The following is a 9,338-nucleotide window of genomic DNA, read 5'->3' on the forward strand; positions in this document are numbered from 1 at the left end:
GGGACTTCATTTACAAGGCAGCGTTAAGCCATGTTAAGTGCCTTAACACTGCTTTATAAATAGGGTGAACCCTGTATCGCTACAGGAATATCCAAACAGTGTTGTTCCTATGGCTATAGGGGCTGGTAAATATGCCCCTTGGTCTGAACACAGAACAGTAAAAGTTGACATGCAGGGATACCCAGAAAGTGAACACACGTCTTTGGAGGACTAAGTGGATCTCTCAGAGAAAGAACTAAGAGGCTGGATTGATGGTAACCAAGTAGACACATATGAGGGGTTGTGTAATTTCTTGATGAGAGAACATATTTTGACTCGTTGTATGCACAACAAATGACACCAGTACCTAGCGGACTCTAAGTTATCTATTCCAGGGAACTAGGAACCTGGCTTTCAAGTAAGCACGGGGGTTGATCAAAAGAAGGGAGGACAGGTCTTCCCTAGGGAAAAGCCCCGGAGAAAGAAGGTCAAAAACAGAAGGAGTCCTCCAAAGAGCTACCAAAAACTAAACAAGGAGGGGGACCCAGAGCCAGCCCAAATTCAAAGGAAGGGGTACCAGGGAAAGAGTGGTAGGCTCTTTGACCTCTCAAAAGTGAGAAAGTGCTTTGACTGTAACAAGCCAGGGCACAAGAAGGGAAATGCTGTCTGAACCAAGGAGTTCCCCGCTGGTGGCTAGCCCAAATGGGTTTCTAATGTAGGTATGGGGGGTGGAGAGTACCCCCAAGCATGGATAAATATAGGCAGAGGACTAAAATCATTTGGGCTGAAGTGGAGGCTATGAGAGACCCGGTTTTGGGGTTTCTCCCTCATCAGCCACGATAGCTGGACTCCAGTGGCATGGAGAGCACGGGACCCCCGTCTGGGCACACCCATCCCACACAGGGTGAAAAATGCAAAAAGAACAATGAATGGACAGAATGCAGAACAATGTCCTACATTCACCCCAGGACAGAGATCTGGGCCTATACCCATCGTTTTTTTTCTCTCCATGACATTCCAGTTTCAACCCAGCCATATGCAAATCAGTCTTGACCCTTGGCTCAATGGGAACAGTCCAGCCCGAACTGTCAAGCCAGGTCTTCCCTGGATTTGAAACGAGCATCCTAGGACCGATTTCAGGGTTTCACCCCTCATCAGCCAGGATAGCTTGACTCCAGTGGCATGGAGAGCACGGTTCCCACGTCTGGGCATCCCCGTCCCACTCAAGGTGACAAATACAAAAAGAACAATGAACAAGATCATGCAGCAGTGGAGCCAATATTAGATTATTAGAAACTGGAAAAACTACTGTTACAAGGTCCATGGAAGGTGTTAGTGCAAACCGCCTTCACTGGGTCTTTTTTTGTTTGCATTGTCATTGTCTATGAAAAAAAATCATTACAAAATGGCCATTGTGCGTATGGGTACATGCATGGCGGTAATCTTGTAATGGCTTTTCTTATGTTTTAGGGGACACCATTACAAGTTGGCTGGAGTGCATGCACTTACACCATTCGTGATCATCACATAAAAGACAAGAAAAAATCATTACATGATAAAAGATACTCTTGGTGCTTTCTTGCAATGTTTTAAAACCAATAAAAAATGACTGCTCACTTTATTAATAGCAAGAGACAGCACTGGAGTAGTCAAGCATCGACAGGAGAAATTGGAAATCTATTTTAAAAAGTGTAGAGGGTCGCAAAAAAGGGAAAACGCTTTTAAAGTATGGAGTTGGATAAAATTTAGTGTCTCGTGTACAGCAATGGAAGGTACTGACATCACCAGTGGAAGGCTAACACTACACAGTAAATCATAACATAATTTGACAGAAATAGTCCTCTCCGTAGAACATAACAAGAATAGGTAGGTAACTCACTAGATCTGAAGCAGGGAGCTGAAATAAACAAATACATCATTGATGAATGAGCAAGGGGCAATTCTAAAGTCCACTGTAATGACATTGGTTACAATAGGCATGCCAGGAGGCAGCTAGAGCTGGCTATATGGCGTTACCTTTTTTCTTTTAAACAGAATATCTTTTTTTGGTACAATTCTTAGTGCTTCCAAGAATTTCCAATATTACAGCAAATTGGTTTAATCCATTTCTTTCTCGGGGCTGGTGTATGCCAGACAAAAGAATAGCATATGTGCAAGATTTTCTTTACTGTTTAGAGTGCATAATGTTCAGTAGGCCTCCCCACATCAATGGGAGCAGAGAGCCACCTGGTCGCCTTTGACGTAATCTGGAAGATGTTAAAACAGAACTGCATGTACAGTGATTTTTAGGTCTCTCCTACACAGATAGGCATAGGAGGATCTTTAGCTGTCGCTCTGCTGTTTTTGGAAGAACACTTTCGTGCTTGTGGTGGCATCCACCTTGCAGGAGCGAGCAGTAGCATGCATGCTAATTGGCTGTTGCTCGCTCCCACAAAGTGGATGGTGCCACAAGCACGAGTGTACTTGAAAACAGCTGCTGCTTCTTAGCGCGATCGCTTTCACCACCGTGCGGCCAATGCTCTGCAGTTAAACTGTTGTAAAAGTAATGTGACCATTTTGAATTCACTCTGCTAATGACTGTTGCCGTGTCTGTTATTTATTTAATATTTATCTTTCAGTGTCTGTTCTCTTTCTTGTATATAATGAATAGTGTTGAAGCCTGCATGTTATTTTGCACACTTGTCTGGAATTGGCAGTCCCCACATAAATGAAAGAATGCCAAATCTACCCGACAATATGCAGATGCCAAGGGGCAGATTTATGTCGGACTTGCGCCGCGTTTACGCCGCCGTTGCGTCACGCAAATGCGCGTAAACGTGGCTGATCCCTGCAACCTATTTACAACGTGACACATCTAGGCAGATACGTCACGTTGTAAAGCCCTGTGCCACATGAAACCTGCGTCAGGTTTCATGTGGGCGTTCTGTCGCAGAGTGGGCGTTCCCTCGTAGGAAAGCCCCGTAAAACTGACGCAGTGAAATCTACAAGATTTCACTGAGTCAGTTTTACGACGCTGATGGGTCAAATCCTTACGCCTGCTTGAAGCAGGCGTAAGGAGTGACGCACCACGTTATGTATGGGTGGCGTCTGTACATTGTAGGAGTTGCGTCGCACTTGCAATTCTACTCCAGCAATGCGCCGCCCGTACACCACAAGATGGGTCACGCATCTGCCCTTCCTTGCACCATGTTGCGCCGCATTGTAAATGCGGCGTATCCGTGGTGCCGCAAGGAGGGAATTGCGTGACGCATCAGTTCTGGCGCATCCCTGATGATTTGCAGGGATGCGCCAGAACTCATAAATCTGCCCCCAAGTTCCTTCCCTTTGCACATATTATTATATTACCAGAGCTCCTATGGGCTTCTTGCCTGCCAGGGTTTCTAGCATAGAATATTTACCGCTTTCCCGGACTACTGGGCGAGATTGGCTCATTGTGTGTTTTGCCATTCATGTGGGCTCGTGCTGAAAGGAGGCAAGCTCTTTTCTAGTCCTTTCCCAGGCAATGGCTTGTGGCAGCATCCTGTGTGCCAACCTTTGCGTGTCCAAGCATAAACATTAATGAGCAACAAAAAGGGGCGTAGCCAACAACATGGCCGGATAAGATGCACATTTCCGCAGCTCCGGTGAGCTGATCCAAATCCGACATTGATTACCCACCCAAAACGTCCCGTTTTCGCGACCAACAGGTCGCTGAAGGTCTGGACACTGCCTGGGGCACGGAACCGGAGCTCCCTGATGCAAACTCTGGGAATTCTGCCGTTCCAAAGTCAGCGCGAGCCCAGCAGACAGGCCCAAGATGGCGGCCGGGCCTGAGTGAGACCAGAGGACCCGGAGAGGAGGCGGTATCCGCGCTGTGCGGCCAACAGTAACCCAGACGACACAGGCAGACTTGAGCGCTCGGTGGTGCCCACGCTGAGAGAGTGAGGCGGAGGAGCGGGCCCCGGGGGCACTGCGTGGCTGGGAGTGCGGGGAGCACCGGAGCCCGGCCCAGGAGCCCTGCTGATGTAGGCCGCGATAGAGAGGGCAAGAGGAGCCGGCCTTGACCCGCGCCCAGCGAGAGCACCAGGCAGGGGGCTAGGAGCGGGGCCGCGGGAGGCAGCAGAGACGCCCACTGGGGGGCCCCGGACCTGTGGCAAGGGGGCTCCCGCCGACATCTGGCGACACCCGCACCGGGGAAAAGAGTGGCGCGGCGGGCTTCAGTGAGGCTGCCGACCCGGGAGTGACAACACCGCAGTTGGAGGCGGCTTGGACAGCGGGGAATCGCCCAACAGGCACCGACGTTGGCGGCAAAGGTGGCACTGTGGGGCCTTCCCTGAAAACCACACTCCCCCCCCCGGTCATGGCAAAAGGGCCTACAATAATACACCGGCGTTGGAGCCTGCACAAGGTGGGGGAGCGGCTGGGCACACCTTTGGCCGGGCAACACCTGCGGGGGGTGAAACTTCTGGGGGACGCACGAGCCTCGGGCCGGACAGACAGCTCGCTGTGTGGGAGCCATGAAAGGCTTGACCGAAAGGAGCCAGCCCTGTCGATAGCGAGTAGGCCCTCCGGAAGCGGATTGGAACAGACTGGCCAGGGAAATTGACGCAAGGGCTGGACTTTCAGGCGCGCCCAGAATGGGTAAAAAAGAAGCTGGCGCCACGGCTAGGGCCACTGGACCGGTATGCCACGACCCAGATTCCCACAGAGACTGCCCCCCCAGGTCCGCGCTCAGACACAGAGCGTTTGAGGGGAGCCATGCAAGCCTCAAGAGATGATATACAGGCATCCCGGGCAGCGCTAGAAGTCAAGATCGGGGAAGTCGGCTCAAAAGTCACACTATTGAGGCAGGACTTTAGTAACTTAACGGAGAGGGTGACCATGGCTGAGACGAGAGTGGGCGAGGCGGAGGACTTTATCACTACCCTCAAGAAAGACATGGCGGAACTTCAGGCCTCGCATCGCCAGCTACAATGGAAGGTGGACGACGCAGAAAACAGGACCCGCCGCAACAACCTCCGCTTTGTGGGATTTAGAGAAGGTCTCGAGGGGACCAACATGGTGACATTCCTGCACTCATGGATACAGAAGACCTTCCCAATGGCGAGGTTCACTAATTGTTTCCTGATTGAGCGTGCGCATCGTGTGCTGCTAGCAAAACCGCCGGTGGGGTCGAGGTCGCGGCCTGTCATCGCGCGCTTCCTGAACTTTGCTGATCGGACGTGCTCCTGCTGGAAGCCAGAAAACTGGGGGAGATCCGACTGGAGAATACCCAAATCATGATATTTCCGGACTATAGTCAGGAGGTGCAAAAACAGAGGTGATCCTTTGACCTTGTGAAAGCCAAATTAAGAGAACTGCAAATTCAATATATGCTGCTCTTCCTGGCGAAATTGAAAGTGTTATTTAAGGAGAAGACGCACTTTTTCACTCATCCGGAAGATGCATGGCAGTGGCTGGAGGAGCGCCCTATGTTCCGGAGGGAGGAGGTTGAGCGGCGAGAGGCGGCAAATGTGCCGTCTACAAGTGGGCCACAATGGGGACTGCCAAAAACTCAGAGGCGGGGAGTAACGAGGAGTAGCCAGCGCTGTCAGCCGGCTCGATATCCCACGTAAAGTGCGGTGGGCAGACAGCGGCGGATCTCGGCCACCCCTGTCACTGGAGATTTCGCTGCCTGGAGAGTAAGGCATGCTCTGAAGGGGAGGAAGATTTGGGCGGTCACTCTTCGGGAGATGAGGAATCGGGGGCTCTGTCACTAGATCCACTAGTAGTGGCCATCCACGAGATGGAACAGGACAAGGCCAAGCAGACGGGGAGCTCGCAGAACGATACCCAGGACTCACACTCTTGAACTGGGACAGAATGGGTGATGGAGATTTCAGCTTAACCGGCCAGCACGCAAGTTGTTTCCAACCCCCCCTACCTATTGTTGGTTACGTAGTAATATTGCACACGTATACGTAGCTCTAATGGGAATGTCCTTTATGTTATACACATAGATTGTTAACGTTGGTTTGCAGGGGTTGATTCCAGGGGAGGGCGACAGACCTTCTCCGCCGGCCGGTCCTAGATTCTATGTCTCTGTGGGAGTTGGGATCAAAGGGGGAGGGAGGTGGGGTGGAGGGTGAGGAGGGAAGTTGCTTTTGTTGTCAGTTGAGGGAGGATGTATGGGGGGACTTGATTGTGTTCTCAAGGGGATGGACGAGGGGTGGGGGGAGGGGGAAATGTTTTAGCATGTCATGTTGACCACACACACACACGACCCGATGACCCCCAGTACAGGACACTAGCTACACTTATGCCCCAATGCACAATACGATGATGGGAAGCCCTGGGAGGGAGAGTAGGCCCCGTGATGGTCTTAAGGTACTGACGTGGAATGTTTACGCCTAGGCTGTAAGATCAAGCGAGGGCTGGTGAACAATTATGTAAAGAGATAAAGGGCAGATGTCAAACTTCTTCAGGAAACACACCTGCAGGGTACCAAGTGTGCCTTCCTGGCTAGGGGACATAACAGAGTTCTGGCAAACACAGGTTTCACGTCGGGCTCGAGAGGGGTCGCAATCCTGATTAAAAAACCTCCACCCATGAGAATAGCGCAGACCTGGACGGACCCACAGGGGACATATGTGGGAGTGCGGGGACACTGGAGAAGGAAGGAATACACATTTCTTTCGGCTTATGCCCCACCCAAATTACAGGCGGGTACACTCAGGGGAGTCACTGATATTCTCCTCAACACAACAGACACGGATCAAATTCTAGGGGGTGACTTCAATGACGTGATGGACCAAGTGGTGGCCAGGACGGGAGACCGAGATAGGCACCCTAGCATCACCCTGCTGTCCAAAATGATGGCTACACTAGGTCTGATTGATGTTTGGAGATGGCTCCATCCTGAGACTAGGGCGTACTCCTTCTTTTCTGGAGCACATAAAGTGTATTCTCTCTTGGACTATATATTTATGGCTAGACAGGCACTGCAGGTCTCGGACACGGCAGACTATTGTGCACAAGGCATATCACCACTGTTGTTAGCAGTGGGAGGGGGGAGGAGGTAGAGGCCCACGACACTCAGGTTAACAGCTTGGGATCTGCAAAATGCAGACATTTTGAGAGGCCTGCGAGCTGATGTGAAGGTTTACCTGGCGGACAATGATGGCTCAGTGGCCTTCCGGGTGGTACTGTTGGAGGCACTCAAAACGGTACTCCGAGATAGGGGGCAAAATAGGCTAGCGGAGGACAGGCGGAAAGTCCAAGCTGAGGTCCTGACTATGGAAGTCCAAATACTGGCTTTAGAGTATGAACACCAGACCACTAGAGACCCGGGGACGCTTAGACGTCTATCAGATGTGCAAGCCCAAAACAAGCACCTGGTGACTGGAGAGGCGAAGACACAGGCCCTGGCGACTCTGCACTGCCTCTATGATGTGGGGGACAAATACGGGAGGTTATTAAGATGGCTTAGTAAGAAGGGGAGAGATGAGAGATGGGTAGAAAAGGTGAGAGATGGACGGGGGGATGGGCACGAACAGATGTAAGGATAGCAGAAACCTTTGTAGGGTACTATGAGGCCTTCTATGACGCACAGGACTTAGGGACAAAGGAGGACGCATTGCAATATATGGCGGACATCAACCTACCGATACTTGAGGAGGCAGACCAACAGGACCTGGAGGCGGATATAACGGAGGATGAAATTAGGGAGGCCATGGTTGGGCTCTGACCAAGGAAGGCCCCTGGCCCTAATGGCTTCCCGGCGGAATTCTTAAAAAAAAAACGGCAGACCTCCTGACCCGTCACTTACTGAGCCTCTTTGTGGATGCCAAGGCGGAGTGGAAGTTCCCACTGGACCTCAGACAAGCCACGATCATTCCGATCTTTAAGCAGGGTAAGTCACCCGATGACTGTTCGTCTTATTGCCCGATTTCCCTCCTAAATGTGGAGGCGAAGCTCTATGCAACGATATTGGCTCTCCGCCTGAGACAGGTAATTCCGCGACTGGTGCACCTCGACCAAACGGGGTTCCTCCCTGAAAGAGTGACCAGATACAATCTAAGGAGGACTCATAATTGGTTAATGGAGGTACGTACTAGAAAGGTTCCACATTGGTTCCTCTCCCTTGACGCCGAAAAGGCGTTTGAAGCTGTCCACTGGCCTTTTCTTGAGGGGGTACTAGAACGATTCGTTTTGGACCCAAATACAGACAGTAAATCAGCTTGCTTTATACTGATCCCAGAGCGAGAGTTTGGGTCAATGGGACACTGTCCGGGGACTTCCCTATACATTGGGGTACAAGTCAGGGATGCCCCCTGTCTCCCCTGTTGTTCGCCCTCTCCATAGAAGTAATGGCATGCGCGGACCAACAGAATGAGGGTATCAAGGGGTTCCGGAACTCTCTATGATCCCCAAGAGGGGGAAGTGTGGCCCACGCTGCCAGCGAGGCTGCAAACGACCAGAGAGGGATTTACATACCTGGGGATGACAGTACCCTTTCCTATGAAAGGAATGTTAACCGAGTAATACATAACTTCACGGAGGACGCGGCCAGATGGAAATTGCTCCCCCTTACGATAATGGGCTTGGCAGCGATGTTTAAGGTGATTTCATTCCCAAGATTCTTATATGCCTTCCAAAATGAATATTTCCCCCTGCAGTGCCGGGTCTTCCCGGACATTCATGCAGAACTGAGGTCTTTTCTATGGCTGGGGAAGCAACCCAGGGAAGCGCTATCGACCTTGCAGAGACACCAATATGATGGGGGTATCTCTTTGCCCGACATAGAGGCCTACTATTGGGCAGAACACCTGGCCCCCATCAATGAGTGGATACATGCCCCGGCCACCCACCCCACCTATGCGCTGGAACGGCACATCATGGGTGACTGTGCATGTATACATTATTTGTACGGAGGCAAGGGGAGGGCCAGACTGCTTTCTGCTACTAGAATCACACTGGAGGTATGGACAAGGGTGACAAAGACAATAGGATGGGAACGCAAACCGACAAAACAAACCCCACTGTGGAAATGCGCCTGGTTGAAGGAAGTTGAGAGGGTTCCAAGGCTGGGATGCCATTGGCATATCGACTCTAGGCGATATGATAAAGAAGGGGGTGCTACAATCCTTTCCCTCGCTGCGACAGGAATATGGGCTCCACCACTCCCAATATTTTAAATATATGCAATTGCGACATGCATGGAGGGGGCTTTGATGGAGGCACTCCTGGAGTATAGGTGGGGGACATGGATGAGGTGGATTGGGGTATGGTTCTGATGCATCCGAGGGAAGTGGTGATTAAATCACGCCTAAGGCTGATCCAGTTTAGGATCCTTCATAGAACTTATTTTGATAGAGTGCGACTGCATAAAATGAGGAGAG

Source organism: Lissotriton vulgaris, chromosome 4_1 (assembly GCF_964263255.1).
Source record: "Lissotriton vulgaris chromosome 4_1, aLisVul1.2, whole genome shotgun sequence".
Taxonomy (NCBI): domain Eukaryota; kingdom Metazoa; phylum Chordata; class Amphibia; order Caudata; family Salamandridae; genus Lissotriton; species Lissotriton vulgaris.